General features: G+C 31.8%; 1 protein-coding gene across 2 annotated transcripts in view; it reads right to left on the bottom strand.

The window, feature by feature from the left end:
• LOC148302384 (putative fatty acyl-CoA reductase CG5065) overlaps window positions 1-18,782 on the bottom strand; it is an 85,895-nt gene extending 67,113 nt beyond the window's left edge. Inside the window, exon 1 of one of the 2 annotated variants that reach the window (XM_088271697.1) lies at window positions 18,209-18,782. The gene's annotated coding sequence lies outside the window, so the exon portion shown is untranslated. Of the gene's footprint in view, window positions 1-2,430; window positions 2,672-18,208 lie in introns of those variants that run through there. The other variant, XM_088271698.1, reaches the window with a different exon arrangement.
• Window positions 18,783-22,889: the final 4,107 nt, after the last annotated feature.

The raw sequence follows: 22,889 nt of genomic DNA, 5'->3' as shown, positions 1-22,889 counted from the left end.
ACGAAAACATGCACAACTCAAAATTGACGATTTTTGATTTATGACGTTCTTGAAAGGAGCGAGCGACATGCCCTCCGATTGCGCAGACTTTTGACACCAATATTAACTGACTTCAAGAAAATATAAAATAAACTATGAATATAACCATGGACACCAATAAAAAACAGAATCATGGCTAAAAGTGTTTACTATAAAAATTAATACATTTATGTCAAAGTTTATAATAATTACAAAATGTTGTATTGAATTTGAATTTGAAAATATGGTACGGAGGTTAGAGGTCAAAATAAAATATAGAACAAAGGCAAAATAAAGGAATGGGTAAATGAGGATGTTTTGAATATTGAAAGCAATAACTTTGTGGATCATATTTATATATTATTTCGAGAAATAAAATAAACTGTATTTTTATTTCTCGAAATAATAGATCAAGAGTTAATTCTATGAAAATTATAATATTCTTTATATTTTTTTTTCTCTTTTTTGTATGTGTATTAGTTTAAAATTAATAAAAACAATAAAACATGTAGGTAAAAAGAACTCCACCGACAAGACACACAAGGTGGCTTGGTGGGTCTCTGCAAAAAAATATTTGAAATATGTTTAAAATTGTTATAATGATTAAAGAAAACACTTGTTTTTTATCACTTGAGTTTTATTATTGACTACATGTTTCAGAAGTTAAACTTCCATCATTCAGGTCTGTATAATAACATATTATTATGTTATTATACAGACCTGAATGATGGAAGTTTAACTTCTGAAACATGTAGTCTATAATAAAACTCAAGTGGTTAAAAACAAGTGTTTTCTTTAATCATTGTAACATGTCTTACCACAAAGTTAATGCCGAAACAATAAATAACATTTAAAATTGTTCTTTAAATAAATGTTTGCATTGCATTTAAACAAAAAAAAAATACTCATAAAAGTAGTATATCTATACAAGACATTCCTTTAAGTATAAACTTTGAATTAAAATCGTTGTATTAGATGAAAAATAATGTACAATAATTTAATACTGCAAATTTATTGAAAAAAAACGATTCGTATTTTCACCTGTTGATAAGAACATCTGTAGTTCTCCAAACTAGTGGTATTTACATTTTTAAACCAACATCTTTTATACAAATCAAATTTATATTTATAAATAAAATGTAACTTATTATAAAAACCTAACCCCTTCCCCTTACTTTCCCCTCTTCTTATTTATAGAACAATTTTATATTTTATATTTGAGTTATTATACAGACCTGAATGATGGAAGTTCTTCTGAAACATGTAGTCAATAATAAAACTCAAGTGGTAAAAAACAAGTGTTTTCTTTAATCATTATTATTAAAACCATTATAAATATTTTATTATGACTTAATTATAATGTCTACCGGTTTCGAAGCAGTCTATATAAACAAGCGGTCAGCTTCGAATCCGGTAGATATTATAATTAAGGTATAATAAAATATTTATAGTGATTTTAAAACAAAGTTACATTTTAATTATAAAATGGGAAATCACTTCTTCAAATATAAATTATATTAAATTTTTATATTTATTTCATATTGGATGAATACGTTTGTTGACATCATTTTTTCATTGGTTGATTCGGGAGCCACTATGTGGTTATATCTATTCATTTTAAATTGAAGTTTTACTCTGTAAATACCATTTGGTATTAACCAAGTAAAATTTAAAACAGAAACATTATTTAATTTTTACATTTCTTTCTAGTTCTTATTTTGCATATTTTTATAATATTAAAACAATACCTTTATAGTATAAGATATGTTAAAAGCAGAACTTTTCAAATTAAAGTGTAATTTTTTTTGTAACCATATTAAATAAATTAATATAAAAAAATATATTGTATATTTCTACAATATATATATATATATATATATATATATATATATATATATATATATATATATATATATATATATATATATATATATATATATATTTTTATATATATATATATATATATATATATATATATATATATATATATATATATATATATATATATATATATATATTATATATATATATATATATATATATATATATATATATATATATATATATATATATATATATATATATATATATATATATATATATATATATATATAAATATATATATATATAAAAATATATATATATATATATATATATATATATATATATATATATATATATATATATATATATATATATATATATATTTATATATATATATATATATATATATATATATATATATATATATATATATATATATATATATATATAATATTTCAGCTCAATACAAGCTACGTTTAAAAAACCAAAATACAGGTAATTAATATGTACATGTATATTTCATATAAAATAAAAATAAAAATTTCCATATGAAAATTTCCAAAATATTCCAAAAAAAAATTTACTTACATTTAAAAATTATTTTCCAATATCGCTCGGAACTCAAATATCCAAAAACACTTGTCAAATTTGACAACAACTAATTCAACGTAACAAAATTCGGTATATTCTATTTTCGAGGGAACGATTCGTTAGCGCGACTTTCGACGTAGAACTAACTCGTATCCGCGGGATGTTTTCTATTTATACGCGAGCGTGTCTCGTGACGTGCGTCGGTCGGTGTCGAGCGGCTCGTCAGGTGTGCACTCTGGTCGCTTGCCCACTGGACTACCGGGCCGTCGGTGGATGGAGGAGATAATAAGACAGAGAGAGAGAGGAAAGCTAACGGGGAAAGAGTGACGGAAGCGCAGGCGGCGTTCCGTCACACAGCTATCAAGATCATAAGCAGGGTTGCCCCAAAACCAGCCGATGACAAATTAAAAAATAAAATATTTGAGCATTAAATATTTCAATAATCTCCCTAAAGAAATTAAAAACATAGAAGATATAAAAATTCTTAAGAAAAAAAATTAAAGCCCATTACATATAAATCTTTAAAAAATATATAAAAAAGATATTATACATATCATTAATTATGTAAAACATTAAACCTTGAGTGTAAGTCCCTCTCCAAGCACAAGAGCTCAGACTCTTTTTTGGAGAGGCACAGCGAATCTAAAACTATAAGTTCGCCATATGAATGTTTAGAAATTGTATTATGTTGTACTTAAATAAATAAATAAATAATTTAAAAAAATATTAAACAAATTATAAATCAAAAATGATAAAATAAAAATGATATTTTCAGGCGTTTCTCATGTAAGCGATTATAATCTAGGATTCGGACTTCACGTACAATTGAAATTGCTTATGCAATTGATTGTGCATTATATATATTTATATATATATATATATATATATATATATATATATATATATGTATATATACATATATATATATATATATATATATATATATATATATATATATATATATATATATATATATATATATATATATATATATATATATATATATATATACATATATATATAAATATACAACTTCCAAGAATTTGAGTAGTGTGGTTGTTAATAATGGGTAGAATTGGTGAATGTTATACATGTGTAAAGTGATCACTTAAACCAGCCTATGACAGTCGTCAGCCCCGTAATTAATAGATACCTTAAAAGTGCAAACAAAACTTGATTCCTTTTCCAAAGTAGGATTACCGAAAGCAAGCGCGTCGACATCAAACAGCAACGTCACTTCACGACGAGTGTCCCAAGATAATAAACATAATTTTGTTTGTGCTTTGGATTTTTTTTATTTATATCTATTTAGAGAGACACAATTTCAACAACAAAAAATTTATCATATTATTTTTTGACATCTCATCAAAGCCTATGACGGTCGTTAGCCCCGTAAATGCCCAGACTTTCATATTCTTCTTCATCTTTGATGAGATATCAAAAAATAATATGTAAATTATCTCCTGTAATTGGAGATAATCCAGATTTGTGAACAAGTATTTGGAGGACACACTAAAAATGTTGTAACTTAATATAATAAAAAAAATACACAGTAAAATCTCGATATAACGGGCTAATTGGGGGGAGGGGGGTACTGTAAATCTAAAATATAATAATAAAAATAATAAAACCCTTATCCGCATCCCAATGGTGCATAGGGCACTGCGTAATATAAACGCAGTGTTATCTTGATGGTTTACACATGAAGGAAAGGTGATCAGCCCCCCGCTTCAGGTACCAGTCCAGGGTAATATTGAATAAATATGACAGTGAAAAAATCACTTATATTTATTTTACCCCCCTTAGGAATCGAACCCGGGACCTCCAGAACGGTAGCCGAGCATGCTGACCATTACACTACGGGGACGGACAAATAATAATATTCTCAAATAAGTCTGTTAAATAAAAACAAATCCAAATATATCATTTTTTTGTTGAAATTTTGTCTTTTTAATTAGACAAAAATAAACAATACAAAGCGCAAATAAAATTCAATTTATCGAATTTTGTGAATGCCCAGACCTCCATATTCTTCTTCATCTTTGATGAGATGTCAAAAAATAATAGGATATTAAGTACCTATTATTTTATATTTTCAATATTATTTTGCACAGCCCTGCTTTCTGTAACGCGCTCTAGACCTATAAAGGTACCAAACCACATACCTGTTCAGTAATTCCGACAGCATATGGAGAACAATCCTCAAAAGGGTGTTATTACCAGCAGCCCTCCTTAATAAGGGCGAAACGGATGCTGAACACCTTTCTACTCGACGCGCTAGTTATAAACGGAGATTTTAATGCATATCGCATGTACTGTGGAAAGTAGCTCACTGTTATATTTCACGTAAATGTATGTTTGTTAGATTAGTAAAATCATGGGATTGTCCATTGATATAATCGAGTTTATCCATGGGAAATTAAGATTTTGAAATTTTAGAGAGTTGATCGCAAGGGATGGAAAAGTAGATGAGGATATTGAGAGACGAGTGAGTGCAGGGAATAGAATAAATGGTTTACAATATTTTGAGTGTATACAAAATCTGGATTGTCTCCAATTATAGGAGTTATTTACATATTATTTTTTGACATTTCGCTCACTCCTTTCAAGAACGTCATAAATAAAAAATCGTCAATTTTCAGTGTTACATGTTTTCGGAATGCCCAAAAAATGTACTATATCCCAGCAAAAGCGGCATATTTTTAACTTAATATTTACCCGCTACAGGGCAGAAAATGTTGTTTTTGCATTTTGTAAGAAAATGTATTGTTCAATTATTTTTATAAATAAATTAAATATTTTTCAAATGGAGAAAAAACCTTCAGGTTTTACCTAAAAAGATCTGTTGCACAGTAAAAAGTTCAATAAGTGGCTTGATATTTATTTTGAATACATTGTGTTATATTTTTAAACTTTAAAATTGTTCTCTTGAAAAATCAAGTATTTTGATTTATGACGTTCTTGAAAGGAGTGAGCGATATCATCAAAGATAAAGAAGAATTTGGATGTTGTAAATATTTTATCTGGTCAAATTATAAGCTTAAATAATAAAAAATTAAAATGATATTTTCTGGCGTTTCTCATGTGTGTAATTATAATCCAGGATTCGGACCTCACATACTAATAAAAGAGTTTCTGCTCAATAAAAAGGTTCTTTTCATCTCACCAATAGATGTCTCTAGTGAAATTCTAGTGATTCAAGAGTAATGTTTCAAAATTGGTTCATATATATAGAGCTTCCAAGAATTTGAGTAGTGTGGTGTCAATAATGGGTAGAATTGGTGAAAGAGATCACTAAAACTATCCTATGACGGTCATCAGCCCCGTAAATGCCCAGACTTCAATATTCTTCTTCATCTTTGATGAGATGTTAAAAAATAATATCAGAATAAATGGTACTTAGAACAGATTGATTGCAAATAAAAATATGTCCATGGAAGCCAAGCTAGCGGTTCACATCGGCGTGCTGGTACCGACACTAATGTATGGAAGCCAAACATGGAACTGGCAAAGGAGGGACGAAAGCAGAGTGAACGCTGTTGAAATGCACTCCCTCAGACGAATGTGTGGAAAATCATTGTATGACAGAATTAAAAACGAAGATATAAGAAAGGAATGTAAGGCTGAACTAGGGATAATTGAAAAGATTAGGAAGAGTTCTTTAAAGTGGTATAGACATGTGAACAAATAACATAATTTTAATATTATTTTACATTTATATGCATGAAAACTCGAGCGTGTTCAAATGGGGTGTTGTGTCAAAATTGCAAAGAAATCGGCTGATAACTTTAGGAGATTTGTGATTTTTAACAAACGAACATTTAAATTGTAAAAGAAAAACATTTGTTTTTTACCACTTGATTTTTATTTTATTATAACGATCAGTTTCGGAAGGTAAACTGCCATCTTCAAGTCTAAATATAAACTTATATTATAACTTTATATCAGCATACATTTAGACCTGAAGCACAGCTTCCGAAACTAGTCGTTTTAATAAAATAAACTCAAGTGGAAAAAACTAGTTTCTCTTTTACGATTTCATTATAATATTAATAAATACATGTATATATATATATATATATATATATATATATATATATATATATATATATATATATATATATATATATATATATATAAAATAATCGACACGTTCTTATGTACTGTCAAATATGAGTACTGAGCAACATCTATAGCTAAATTTTGATTTGGCAGAGACCCGATGGTAATATACATATTTTAAAGTTACTGCATTTTAAAATATTGGAAAATATTATTTAAATGTAAGCGCATGACTTGTGTGTGTGTATAGATACCAAGTCAAGCCTTCAAAAATACCATAAAAGTGAAAAATTACACAAATTACGTTTCCTTTATTTTTCAAACTTGATATATTTCATTATCAGCGTTACGCAGTTAAAGCTCTGTACGTCACACTTTGTCTCAGTGGCTGTATTTATTCTATTACCATTAGTTTTAAAATCTCTCAACAAAAGACACGTCACTGTGACGTCAAACCTTCCTGCAACAACATTGTCCGACAGGTTATTTTGTGGACCATTCATCATCTCTTGGAAGACGTTTCAATGCTTCATCTGAACTGCGTGAAGTACAATGGTAATATTAAATGGCGTTTAAAAATAAATGTATTTAAATTCAGGTACTGAATTTTTACACAAATTCTCTTTTCCTCTTGGTGTAGACCTTGTAGCCTGTTTTTAAGAGGGTGTTCATTCCAAATTTGTGTATTTTTTATAAGTACTTGTGTATTAACCCTTTACTTACATTAATACAATGTATTGAAAATAAGTATCAAGCGACTTATTGAACTTTTTACCGTGCAACAGATCTTCTTAGGTAAAACCTGAAGGTTTTTCTCCATTTGAAAAATATTGAATATCTTAAAAAAAATAAATTAAAAAATACCTTTTCTTCAAAATGCAAAAACACCACTTTCAGCCCTGTAGCGGGTAAATGTTAAGTTAAAAATATGCCGCTTTTGCTGGGATGTAGTACATTTTCTGGGCATTCCGAAAACATGTACAACTGCAAATCGTCGACTTTTGATATATGACGTTGTTGAAAAGAGTGAGCTATATATGTACATACCAGTGGCGTGCCTAGGGTTTACCAGCAAGGCAAACTCACTATTTTTCACATTCGTGAATACATGATGTACCTATAATTTCTTCGCCTCATATCATTCCCAGTATAGTAAGCACCCAGAAAGTATTATAAATATAAACAATGTATTGTAATCATTGTAAAAATATGCTAACATGTAACTTTTGTAAGGTATAGCCATCACCTTTAAACAAAGAAAATGTTCACTATAATAAAATATCTTCCTCAGATATCAACTATTATCAATAAGTACCATCACCATATAATGGCATGCGTAGTGTTTAATAAACATATAAGCGCACGATAATTTAAAAACAGTCACACATTAATTATGTATTTTTAATCATTTGGTCTAGATTTAGTCATTTTTATTTGGAGTTTTCGGGCTTTTGGGCTTCTAGGGAAGTACCGCCACTGGTACATACGTAATGGTTGTTTTGGGAAATCCATCACATGTGTTGACATGAGTCTCAGACGATTCGCTGTATCGATTATTGAACATAATTGATGAAGAAGCAGAGAAGCAAAACGATAATACGAAATTCAGTTGACGTGACCGCTGGAAAGACAGTACAACGTACACGTGACAGCTCACGTATCACGTGTAAGAAATTCTAAATAAATGAGCAGGAAGAATAATGAAGCGAGTACATAACAAGGACTGAAATATGTCCGACGGTAACATATAATATACATGACTTCTTTCAAAGTACAGACAGTTCATCGTTTCACTCATTTTCTTTTTTATTAAAATGATTTCTGTTAATTGTTTCGGCATTAACTTTGTGGTAAGACATGTTACAATGATCAAAGAAAATACTTGTTTTATACCACTTGAGTATTATGTAAAGACTACATGTTTCAGAAGTTAAACTTACATCATCAGACTCAGATGTCGGTAACGACGAAACCAGGTCGCTGGTCAAATAAAAATAAAGTGGAAAAGCTAAAAATATTGGTTTTTATCTAATAATATATTAAAATGCAATTCCATCACGAAGTGTCAGTGGATAATATAAATCTATTCCATCATTTTTTTGTCCGCCTCTGTAGTGTAATGGTCAGCACGCTCGGCTACCGCTCTGGAGGTCCCGGGTTCGATTCCCAGGGGGGGTCAAATACATATAAGTGATTTTTTCACTGTCATATTTATTCAATATTACCCTGGACTGGTACCTAAAGCGGAGGGCTGATCACCTTTCCTTCATGTGTAAACGATCAAGATAACACTGTGTTTATATGAAGTAGTGCCACATGCACCATTGGGGTACGGATAAGGGTTTTTATTATTATTCTTCCATCATTCTTACATCATTCAGGTCAGTATATGGTAATATGTTATTATACAGACCTGAATGATGGAAGTTTAACTTCTGAAACATGTAGTCTATAATAAAACTCAAGTGGTAAAAAACAAGTGTTTTATTTAATCACTGTAAATGATTTATCTTTATTTAAGAATTTCGCAGCAAGCTGTGGCGCTATAAACTGAAGGTTGAAAATCATCGTCTTCTCCTGGCGTTTTGGTCTGATATCTCTAAATTAGTCTGCTTGTGTCCTGTCCAACGTCTTGCGTTGTAGTCTTCCATCGCAGCACTATCCTACCCAGCGTGTCTTGTTGTGGTCTTCCCGAGCTTCACTAGCTTGCTAGTGTATAGGTTAGGTTAGTTTAGGTAGATAGTAAAGTAAGCTGTAAGTATAGTAAGGTAGGTGCTGGTTGCGTTTTTATATGTCACAAGGGTAAGTTAGGATACGCACTGCTTTTCATGCATGCCCCTGGCTGTCTGTAGGGTCATTGGGGCAATCTTGTATGGTTTTTTGGGTACGAGTATAAATGTGCAAATAATCGAATATGGACATTAAAAAATGTTGATACTAGTAATGTCTTTGCACTGTTCCGTGTCTGTCTGCTGTGCTGGTCGGAATATGCTGTCTGAATCGGATCTAGCTGACTAATTGAACTAAACACTTATCCCTTTCACTGTCTACACTGGGGTTCTTCTAGAAAATTTCGTGAAGGACTTACAATCTTGTATTTATTTAGATTGGCAGTGACAGGTATATTGAAAGCTTTTAAATGTAAATTCACAGTAAAATCTGGATACAATTTTATATTGTTTCACATTTTCAATCAAATTCGAAACTTGGTTTTAAAAAAAATTGCTTAGCAAGAGCAGATCTGTCAGGAAGTCTAGATGCTTCTGTATCAGATCTGGGCATGCGGTGGGACAGCTTTCAATAGTCTGCTAGTATCCTGTCCAGCCCCTCTTCTTGTGGTGTTGAGCAAGAAGAATCTTGTAAAAGATGTAAAAGAATCCCGCTTCGGAATACTCCTTCAGACACATGTAACAGATCAATTTCCAGTGTGATATTGTTCAACATAGCGGTCGCTCTTCCTACAGGCATAACCATCGGCAGGTTGGTCCTGTATACAGGAATGGGAAACAATCTATGTCCACGCTGTCTTAGGTAACTATCGGGAACATACAGACCAATGCTACGGATAATTTCGGTATTATCGATAAAAATGCGTAATCAAATACACATTCCTTCTAGTCTCTAAACTATTGTAGCCAAGCATACCCTGGAGAAACTGGGTCGGGTAGAGCCAAGGATAATAGCCGTACTCTCTCATGTAGAGATACCTCAGAAACTTCTTTTGGTCTTTCTCTACCATAAGAGAGTACTTAAGCTCGTGTGGCCCCCAAATCATGGAGCCACTCTCGAGTCTACATCGCACCAAGGAGTTATATAGAGTTCAAAGCTTCTGTATTCAATTCATTTTAATTCAATTGATTTATTTGCAATTAACACATGCATTACAAACTAAAAAATTTAAAGGGTATACATTTATATACTTTAAAATAATTTAAAAAATACTAGACCTATTCGGCTGTCCAAACTCAAAACACTGTAAGGAACATTTTTTTGTAATACATTTTTTTGCATTTTTGGACTAAGTAGATTCTACTTAGTCCAAATATGCAAATAAACGTACTACAAAAAATTGTCCCTTACTGTGTTTTAAGTTTGGACACCCATATTGCTAAGGGTGTAGAAGAATCCCGCTTCAGAATACCCCCTCAGGCACATGGAACAGATATTGTTCAACATAGCGGTAGCTCTTCCTACAGGCATAACCATCGGCAGGTTGGTCCTGTGTATAGGAATGTGAAACAATCTATGCCGACGCTGTCTTAGGTCAGATCCAGATACAGAAACTAAGATCCAGCAACTAAGATCTAGTAACTAAAATCCAGCAACTAAGATCCAGCAACTAAGATCCAGCAACTAAGATCCAGCAACGCGCAGAGCTTTGGATGGTATGTTTCTTGATACCATTTTCTAATTGCCCTGTACTTTTGAGTTTGTTTAACCAAGCACTCGGATTGTTTTTATGTTTTGCCTTCTCGGCAGACGAGATGAGCATTCATGGATGTTTCTTTACAAATGCTGTGTACATTCTAACCACGTTATTGTTGAAGTTAATTAATTGCGAGACAAAGAGAGAGGCTGCGGGACAAAGAGTCTATTTGCACGGTCCATAATAAATTGTAATTCTGTACAAAGGTTGAGCGCTGGTACACAATAGCTGGTACACAGTGCGGACTTCAAAACTAACCAGTCATGTGTACTGGCAGTGTGTACAGGCTGGTATATGATTCTACGTATGAATATCACCAGCAAATCCACTAAATCTCCCTTGAAAATAAAAAAAAATCACTTAACACCACAGGCTATAAGATAGATAAAGAAGAATATGGAAGCCTGGATATTCACAGGGCTTACGACATGTCATAGGCATCATCACACGTGTAACATTCACCATTCTACTCATGATTGACAACCACACTTCTCAAATTTTTAGAACTCATACATATCGCTCACTCCTTTCAAGAACGTCATAAATAAAAAATCGTCAATTTTCAGTTGGGCATGTTTTCGGAATGCCCAGAAAATGTGCTGTATTCCAGCAAAAGAGGCATATTTTAACTTAATATTTACCCACTACAGGGCAGAAAGTGTTGTTTTGCATTTTGAAGAAAAGGTATTGTTTAATTATTTTTTTAGAGGGTTTAGAAAATACGAATAAAAAATATTTGTTTCAATTAATCTGTTCGATACTGTGTAATTTTTATATTGTCAATATAAAAATTACTCAAAATACCCAGACTAACATATTCTTCTTCGTCCATATGTTGAGATATTAAAATTTAGGGTAACACCCCTTAATTCGGTCAGCCCGTGTAGTGTCGGCCAGCCCCAGTATGCGTCACACATCCGGAGGTGACAAATTGAATGGAGCTATTAATACCGCAACATGATACAGTAAAAACTAGATATAACGGACAAATACCAGTCATACGCAAAAAAAAAAATTAAAAATGTTTTATAATTAAAATGTAACTTTGTTTTAAAATCACTATTACTTACTTTGTCCGCCACCGTAGTGTAATGGTCAGCACGCTCAGCTACCGTTCTGGAGGTCCCGTGTTCGATTCCCAAGGGGGGTAAAATAAATATAAGCGATTTTTTCACTGTAATATTTATTCAATATTACCATGGACTGGTACCTGATGCGGAGGGCTGATCACCCTTCCTTCATGTGTAAACGATCAAGATAACACTGCGTTTATATGACACAGTGCCCTATGCACTATTGGGGTGCGGATAAGGGTTTTATTATTTATTATTATTATTATTACTCACTTACTTAATTCACTATAAATACAGGATTCAAAATTTTTTGAATTTTTTGTGTTTTAGTATTAATCAGTCTTGATAAAGAATCGGTTAGCTTCGAAACCGGTAGACATTATAATTAAGTTATAATAAAATATGTTCTAATTTTTAAATCGAACTCAGATTTTTTGAGTCTAATAAGTTGTATTTTATTGTTAAAAAACACATAAAAATTAATATTGTGACGTTTTAATACGAATAAATAATAAAACCCTTACCCGCACCCCAATGGTGCATAGGGCACTGCGTCATATAAACGCAGTGTTATCTTGATCGTTTACACATGAAAGAAAGGTGATTAACCCCTTCGCTTCAGGTACCAGTCCAGGGTAATATTGAATAAATATGACAGTGAAAAAATCACTTATATTTAGTTTACCCCCCTTGGGAATCGAACCCGGACCTCCAGAACGGTAGCCGAGCGTGCTGACGATTACACTACGGAGGCGGACTAAGTTATAATAATAAGCTAAGTTATAATATTTATAGCGATTTTCAAACGAAGCTATATTTAATTATTGATCATAAAATTAATCATAAAATGGAAAATCACAAAGCTAGTGCTTCAAATACAAATTATATTTTAAATCTGTTTTTATATAACGGACTTTTGGCTCTAGCGGACACCCCCTCCCCTCAATTAGTCCGTTATATCGAGGTTTTACTGTAATATGCAAGGTCGGGAGCTCAACAAGTACAGGTCACGATATCAAGCCCTATTATCAACACGTCACAGTATTAATAACCTGCGTAGTTGTGACAGGGCGTTAGAAGTTTTAAAAAAACACCCTAATTGTATAAATAATAAATACAATATTGTCCGAATGAACTGCTAATAAAGCAGTCTGTCATCTAGTTTTTAAAGAAATCAATCAACGAATAAATAAAGAATGCAAAAAAGTATGTTGCATCACACTCTACATATTCATACAACCCATGTATATATTTATATATATATATATATATATATATATATATATATATATATATATATAAATATATATATATATATATATATATATATATAATATATATATATATATATATATATATATATATATATATATATATATATATATATATATATATATATATATTTATAAATATATATATACATATATATATATATATATATATATATATATAAATATATATATATATATATATATATATATATATATATATATATATATATATATATATATATATATATATATATATATAAAAATATATATATATATATATAACGTAGTAATATTTTCCTTCGTAAATTGGGTGTAAATAATATGTAAAGTGGGTGTATAATAATAAAATAAACAATGTGTTGCTATGTAATTAAAGAAACGACAGTAAAAGTTTATTCTTAATTAATTTTTATAATAATTTTCTATCTATCTGATTCTGACAGTTAACAATATTATATTTTTTCTATCTGATGTCTTTTGTTTTATTCAGTGCGACGCATGCGACATCTGGTGGTGGAACTGTTTTATGTAGGTACTATTTGTAAGTACTTAATAAAATGTATAGGTAGGTACCTAGGTATTTTATTACATATACATATATATATATATATATATATAATATATATATATATATATATATATATATATATATATATATATATATATATATATATATATATATATATATATATATATATATAATGGTCAGCACGCTCAGCTAGAGTGCTGGAGGTCCCGGGTTCAATAAAAAAATAATAAAGAGTGATTTTTTTCACTCTTATATATCGTAGTCGTACAGGAGAAAGTGACCAACTAATAAACTGTAAAATGTTCAGGAGGGCCATTTAAGTCACTTTTGCTTGGCAACAAAATAAACATCAATGCAGTTAGTCATTTTTAACAAGTCAATATATTATACTTCCAAGTTTAAAATCCTTTGGGATGTTTTTCAGGGCAATATTAAGCTAGTAAGATATCAAATAGTCAATGATCACGCTTTTGTAAAAAGTACACTCGGTCACTTTCTCCTGCATGACTACGATATATTGATTATCGGATTACATATTATAAGTATGTTTTTTTTGTATATGCTTTTTTTTAAAGCATGGTGTTGAAAAAGAATGATGAGTAGTATAAATGCACTCTAAATACGATCCCTCAGATGAATGTGTGGCAAAACGATAAATCTGAGGGTAAACGATATGATAGATGTTCGAATGCTGAAATAAGGAAAGAATGCAAGGCTGAGATAAGCATCAACGATAAAATTAAGAAAGGTGTGTTGAGATGGTTTGGACATGTGGAACGAATGAGTGGGTAAAGAACGGTAAAACAAATTCACGGGGCCAAGTTGGTAATAGAAGAAGAGGAAGACAGTCAGTTAGTTAGTTTTATCATTATAACAGTTTTCGTATTAACCTCCTTCCACGATGAGTGCATATATCGCTCACTCCTTTCAAGAACGTCATAAATCAAAAATTTGATTTTTCAGGATAACGTTTTAAATTTTTAATATATACTTAATACAATATTTTTAAAATAAGTATTAAGCCACTTATTGAACTTTTTACTGTGCAATAGATCTCTTTAGGTAAAACCTAAGGGTTTTTTCTCCATTTAAAAATATTTAGTATATTTAAAAAAAAAATAATTAAACAATACCTTTTCTTCAAAATGCAAAAACAACACTTTCTGCCCTGCCCTCTCTGCCCTGCAATAGATCTGTGCAATAAGATCTCTTTAGGTAAAAAAAAACCTAAGGGTTTTTTCTCCATTTAAAAATATTTAGTATATTTAAAAAAGTAATTAAACATTACCTTTTCTATAAAATGCAAAAACAACACTTTCCGCCCTGTAGCGGGTAAATATTAAGTTAAAAATATGCCTCTTTTGCTGGGATATAGTACATTTTCTGGGCATTCTGAAAATATGCACAACTGAAAATTGACGATTTTTTTATTTATGACGTTCTTGAAAGGATTGAGCGATATGTAATTTAACCGTGTTTAGTATTGGGGACAACGAAAAACATATAGATATATTTATTGATTTATTTAAGAAAAGCAGTTTCTTATTAGTCCATATAAGGATTTATGACGAATTAAGAAAGGGGGCAGTAGGTGATATTTGAACGCGTAGGATGCCTGAAGAATATCGGTAGATATGGTACTGTGCAGTGGCGTGCATTTCATATAGGCAGAAAACTATTTGTTGTCTGAATGTTTTTCGCAGATACTTTGTGGCACATTTATAAACTCTAGAAAATTCATCAACTGTATGGTGTACAGAGTGTGTGGAAGTTTTTGGTACCGTAGAACGGGGCTCCTTGAACTTTGATGTGTTACTTGATACCACGATCTAAATATTTTTTTGTACTGGGCTCAAGTAACACATCAAAGTTCAAGTAGCCCCGTTCTACGGTAAGGGATTGTAATTAACTGTGAGTATTTAAATGTTTTTAATGTTTTAGAATTTAAAAAACCCTGATGATGACAAGGTTCTTGTCGAAACCGGTTGGTTAAAGTGTACTAATAATAAAAAAGTGGTTAAAACAAAGTTGTTTAATTTTATAAAGAAAACTATTTTATCTGATTTGGTTCTTTGAAACATGCTTCTTACATTATTTTATTTATTGTTTCGGCATTCACTTTTATTTTAAATGAAAACACTTGTTTTTTTACCACTTGAGTTTATTTTATGACGACTAGTTTCGGAAGCCATGCTTCCATCTTCATAATAAATAATACATTGTTTCAAATTTCTTCACCTTTGCTTTACATTTTTCCTATATTTTCAAACTCCACCCTCTTGACTAACCCCCCTTCTCTCTTACTTTCACCTCTCATTATTTATAGAGCAGTTTATTATTTATTATGATTTAGTTTACATTTAGACCTGAAGATGGAAGCTTAGCTTCCGAAACTAGTTGTTATAAAATAAACGCAAGTGGTAAAAAAACAAGTGTTTTTAATTGAAAATTGCTGCTTACCTTACGTTTTTCTCATTTGTTTCTTTTAAACATGTTTCTTACCTTATGTTCCTTCATACCTACATCTACAGCCTTTTTAGATGAGAATTGCGTTTATTATTTACGTTCTTATTATGTACTAGTTTTATAGATCATTGATCAAGTGGATTTTTGTTTCTTCTAACTAAATAAAAATATTTTAGTTAAATCTGTGTTGGGAACAGGAGGGATGATCTAGTGTGGGCCAATCAGGAACTTGTCAGCATTTGCTCATTGCAACCACGTTGCACTCCTCAGGAGAAGGCGGACTGTTGACTGTCGTCAGCAGACCTTCCGTTCCACTAGAAGAGGTTCCGGCATTTTGTGTCCTAGCTTGTACCTCTACTGCCTATTCTAATTTATCTGTGTACGCCACTGGTACTGTGCAATATTTTAAAGTCCAACCCACTCGTGTGAACATAACATACATACATGGATGGTCCTCAAAAGATCTATCTCATGTGTGATTTTTTTTCTGAAATAATCAATCAACCAGTTGCCTGAGATATCGCTCACCAACGTCATATATAAAAAAAACCTTAGTTCAGGAGATAAAGTCTTTAAAATTTAAGAATATTATAAAATGTATTAAAAATAAATATCGAGCTACTAATTGAACTTTTTACTGTGCAACAGATCTTTTTAGGTCAAATCTGAAGGTTTTTTCTCTATTTGAAAAATATTTAGTATATTTAAAAAATTAATTAAATATTACCTTTTCTTCAAAATGCAAAAGCAACACTTTCTGCCCTGTAGCGGGTAAATATTAAGTTAGAAATATGTTAAACTAGAACGTCACTAGAGACATCTATTGATAGGATGAAAATAAGCTTTTTTATTGAGCAGAAACTCTTTTATTAGTATGTGAGGTCCGAATCCTGGATTATAATCACATACATGAGAAACACCAGAAAATATCATTTTCATTTTTACTTTTTTTAGCTTATAATTTGACCAGTTAATTTATTTACTATATAAATAAATTAAATAAGATTATATTTAGTCGCGTTTGGTTCCTTTAAACGTGCTTCTTACTTTGCGTTTTTTATATGCCTTATATTTATTATACCCATATTTAGTTTTATATTTTATATTTTTCCCCGTGTTAATTTTACTTTCTTATTTGTGTTTCAGTCTTGTTAACCTTAATCCCATTCTTTACATCTCACCAATATAGATGTCTCTAGTGAAGTTCTAGTGATTCAAGAACAATTTTTCAAAATTGTTTCATATATATATATATATATATATATATATATATATATATATATATATATATATATATATATATATATATATATATATATATATATATATATATATATATATATATATATATATATATATATATATATATATATATATATATATATATATATATATATATATATAGAACTTCCAAGAATTTGAGTATAGTCGTTTGTCAATAATGGGTAGAATTGGTGAATGCTACACTTGTGTAAAGTGATCATATAAACCAGCCTATGACGGTCGTCAGCCCCGTAAATGCCCAGACATCCATATTCTTCTTCATCTTCGATGAGATGTCAAAAAATATTATGAAAATAACTCATGTAATTGGAGATAATACAGATTTTGTGAACAATTATTTGGACACACTTAAAATGTCGTAATCCAATAAAATATTAATAACTTAATCTATTGAAATAAAATAAATCTTGTCTTGAAAACAGCTAGTAAAAGTGTGATTGTCACCGATCGCTAAATAAATTCAAGACAGATTTTTTTCAATTGGTCTGGGCATTTGTGATGTGTTTTTCACATCTACCTTAGTAAGCATAGAGATCCTTACTATCCTGCCTGTAGACAAGTCTCTAAAAGTAGAGGTTTTGCGGGTTATTCCTTTAAGGAAAAATAAGTGAAAATTGGTAAAGTGCCAGTGTAAATTTGGATTATATTTTGAGGGAAAACTCACCATCCTCTCGAAGATTTTACATCTGTTGAATCATCCTCAATATCATGGCAAGTTCTCAGGAAGATGTGTGGAAATCTGGACCAGTTGTCGGGGTATGGAAGCACTTTGGTCGGAGCCCGCCGTGTGTCGAATATCAAACGCGGTATATTAATTCAATTACGTCGAAATGTCACCAGCTTTACAGCTAAACGAAACGAACTCGTCGGGTATCGTTACGAGCGCTCGCGCCACCCATTTCGGACACTTTATGTAACAGGGACTTCGGAGACGAACGGATGACGTTTGGTTCGAGATCGCTTATATTTACCGATATTAAAAGAGTGAGAAGATGATTATTTCCTGGGCTGGCGACCAGTTAGACGAGGGGAAGTGTCGCGAACGCGGATCTGCGTTCATCGAGTCCCGCGGACACGGTAGGCGCGTTCCCGCACGCAGAGCGCCCGCAAAAAGAAAAGCAACCAAAAAATCTAATTGTCACGCCTAAGGCCCGGTGGTGACACTCGCGAACTGCATGCCCGATGAAAAATCGATTCCTGGCGGACCACTCTACCCAGTCGCCATCTTTACGATATCCGGGTAGAATGCGGCCCCCTTTCGCGCGAATCCCGCCCTTAGCCGCTTCTGCTTCCGCTGCTTCCGGCGGCGAGAATGGCGCGAGAGTTCCGCGGCGCTTACTGCGCTCGGCCGACGTCGGCATTCGGAGGAACCCCGCGCAGAAAGGGGGCGGCCTACCCCTAACGGCGTGGTCTCGAGAGGGACGCCTTGTTGCGCGGGGCGCGTCGAAACGGAGTATTTTCGGCGAGCCGGCGGGATGCGCAGCGTAGGCGCCGGCGCCGCGACGCTGCGCCGGTGCTGCCAGCTAAAGAAAACACAGTACCTAATTAAATTTCTTAGAATTTTTTTTATTTAATTTAACCATCTTAGTGTTGGATTATTTCCTGAGTTAATTTTGTAGAAAAATCTTTTTTTTTTCAACAGAATTATGAAAACAATGTGTGTTGTATTCATGCAGTCCCTAATTAAATATCTAACATTATTTTTTTTTTAATTTAACCATCTTAGTCTCGGGTTATTTTCTGAGTTAGTTCACTTATTGAACTTTTTACTGTGCCACAGATCTTTTTAGGTAAATGCTGAATGTTTTTTCTCCATTTGAAAAATATCGAGTATATTTAAAAAAAAAAAAAATAATAATACCTTTTCTTCAAAATGCAAAAACAACACTCTCTACCCTGTAGCGGGTAAATATAAAGTTAAAAATATGCCGTTTTTGCTGGGATATAGTATATTTTATTGGCATTCCGAAAACATGCACAACTGAAAATTGATAATATTTGATATATGACCTTCTTGAATGGAGTGAGCGAAATGAGTAAAATTTCAAATAGCGTCTTGATAGCAGCAATCATCATAGCGTATATGATAACATTGAGTATGTAACAGGGCGTAATCAAAATATTGATCAAGAAATGTGAAAATCAAGTCAAGTAAATGTGTTTTTTTTTTATTACCTAACGTCCAAGTGATTCTGAAATCTAGCTACGGCTTATGCAACACCGCTTATCATGACCCTACTCAAGCTTCAATTTTTTAAGTTTCATACCCTATTCTGATTGTAAGCACTATATACGATTGTAGATAATAGATTATTTTGTATGTTTTCTTTTTGTTTTATTGTATTAAAAGTAAAAGAGGTAATGAGGGGATCCCGAGGGGTGGGGATGAAGTGTCCTCTGTCCGTACATCCTCCCCCCCCTCATTAATTGAATAGAGCAATATTTATTTCTTCAGAAATATTTTGAAGATTTTCCTCTATGTGCAGCTGACAGAGAGTCCCTCAGGACTCTATAACTGCTGCGGGTGGATGGCGGGCTCAGATTAAAAAAAAAAATAGATAATAGACCATGCTAAGTTCTTCTCGGTCTTACTCTGCCCCTTTTTCCAACTACATTCGTCTCATGTATTTGTTTCACCAATATTTCCTTTAAACACACCTTTTTAAAAAATATATCAATATAGCTTATCTCAGCCTTGCATTATTTCCTTATTTTACCATTCAAACATCTATCAAACATCGTTTTGCCTCACATTTTAAAGAGTGATGAGGAGAGATTAAGCCTACTCACCTAACTATGAATAATTCAATGTTTTAGAATTAGTACATGTCTATCCATGCAGATGACAAGGTTCTTGTCGAAACCGGTTGGAAAAAAGTACCAATAAAAGTGGTTTAAAACAAAGTTCCAGTTTTATTTCATATAGTCGAACCTAAAATACGACATGAACGTCAAGCGATAGGCTTGATAAAATAATGGATCATTATCAGAAGGGAGGTATATATAATTTAACATACTAAACCTATTTTATCCGCCTCCATAGTGTAATGGTCAGCACGCTCAACTATCATTCTGGAGGTCCCGGGTTCGATTCCCAGGGGGGAGTCAAATAAATATAAGTGATATTTTCACTCTAATATTTATTCAATATCACCCTGGACTGGTACCTGAAGCAGATGGCTGATCACATTTCCATCATGTGTTAACGATCAAGATAACACTGCGTTTATATGCAGTGCCCTATGCACCATTGGGGTGCGGATAAGGGTTTGATGATGAAACCTTTAAAAGATTGAATTAGACTCGTGAAGTGTTTATAACAGCCGATATAATCAATATTTTCATCGATCATTTCCTTTAAAAAATAATCGCCTTCGTAAATACGTTGTTTTCGTAAGTTGGTAATGAATGACGTCACAGAAATGATTGACTTATATCAATATTGGTAAAATTGCTAAATTATTGGCGGCTCTATTTGTTGATGTCTATGGTCCACCCTAACACCCCCCACCCCTCATATTTGTATAAAACAAATGGTGCTAAACAAACAATCCACACTACTAATATTACTGCTCTATAAACCATATGACGTCATGAACGTTCGATGACGGAAATTTGATGACGTATGCGAACGCACGTTTTTCGTTTTATTCAAATATCTAAAGTTTAAACCTTCATATCTCCCTTAGTTCTCTACGGATGTCAATAAGAATGTTATCGATAGTCTTGTGATTTTTTATATTAATTTATTAGCTAATAAACCAGTATTGTGACAAAAATCTGTTGGCAAGGCGTCACTGTTGCACTCCACCTCTTTCGCAATGAATGATCGCCGCTAACCGCTTGTAAACGGGCCACATATATAATTATCTAGTTTTTTTATTTATTTTTTTAATATTATTTTTTGACATCTCATCAAAGATGAAGAAGAATATGGAAGTCTGGGCATTTACGGGGCTGACGACTGTCATATGCTGGTTTAATAAATCACTTTACACACGTGTAACATTCACCAATTCTACCCATTATTGACAACCACACTACTAAAATTCTTGGAAGCTCTATATATATATGAACCAAGTTAGAAACCTTGTTCTTGAATCAGTAGAACTTCACTAGAGACATCTATTGGTGAGATGTAAAGAAGCTTTTTACTAAGCAGAAACTCTTATATTAGTATGTGAGATCCGAATCCTGGATTATAATCACACACATGAGAAACGCCAGAAAATACCATTTTCATTTTTATTATTAAGCTTATAATTTGACCAGATAATTTATTTACAACATTTTGAGTGTGTCCAAATACTTGTTCACAAAATCTGGATTATCTCCAATTACAGGAAAATAAAAAAATATGAAAATAACTCCTGTAATTGGAGATAATCCAGATTTGGACACACTCAAAATGTTGTAATTATCTAGTCATATAATAAAATAATCTACAAGAAAATAAATGTTGTTTTTAAACGATTTTATTGCAACGTACAGAACGGTACGTTGTTTTATAAGCGCTGTGACGTCATCAAGTCGTGACAATAAATCGTGAATATAATTATACTCGTATTTTCCATTAAAATTTCTTGGCCGCTCGATTAGAAATGATAATGAAGAACAGCCGTCTGAAAACCGTATTACATGGAGATTTTATAATATAAACAAGAAAACTAATATTCTATTCATTCAAACCATTATCCGCACCCCAGTGGTGCATAGGGCACTGCATTATATAAACGCAATTTTATCATGATTAACGAACTTACGAAAATTGATTACTTATAAAGGCGAATTTTCCACAAGAAAAAGATGAATGAAAATATTGATTATATCGGTTAAGGTGGACCATAGACATCAAAAAATAGCGCGCTAATAATTTAGCAGTGACACCAACATTAAAATAACTCCATTGTTTCTGTGACGTCATTCATTGCCAACACACGAAAGTAACGTTTTTTCGAAGGCGAATTTTCCAAAAGAAAATGATGAATGAAAATATTAATTATATCGGGTGTTATAAACACTTCACGAGTCTAATACAATCCTTTATAGGTTGAGTATGTTAAATTAGATATATTTCTCTCGTCTGATAATGATCTATTTATACACTTTATGGTACTTTACATAGAACATGGATCCAAAACACTGGAACTTAAGTATCAAAAAAAACACACTTATTTTGGTAAAAATAACTTTGATTATTATGTGAAAAAGTTTAACAATCTGCTTCCATTATCCATAATATATAATATAAAACCCTTGTCCGCACCCAAATGGTGCATAGGGCACTGTGTCATATAAACGCAGTGTTATCTTGATCGTTTATACATGAAGGAAAGGTGATCAGC

The sequence above is a fragment of the Brachycentrus maculatus genome, unplaced genomic scaffold, assembly GCF_059751285.1.
Source record: "Brachycentrus maculatus isolate JH-2025_06_01 unplaced genomic scaffold, ASM5975128v1 h1tg000458l, whole genome shotgun sequence".
NCBI classification, from domain to species: Eukaryota; Metazoa; Arthropoda; class Insecta; order Trichoptera; family Brachycentridae; genus Brachycentrus; species Brachycentrus maculatus.
This window is presented reverse-complemented; position numbering and strand designations above follow the sequence as displayed.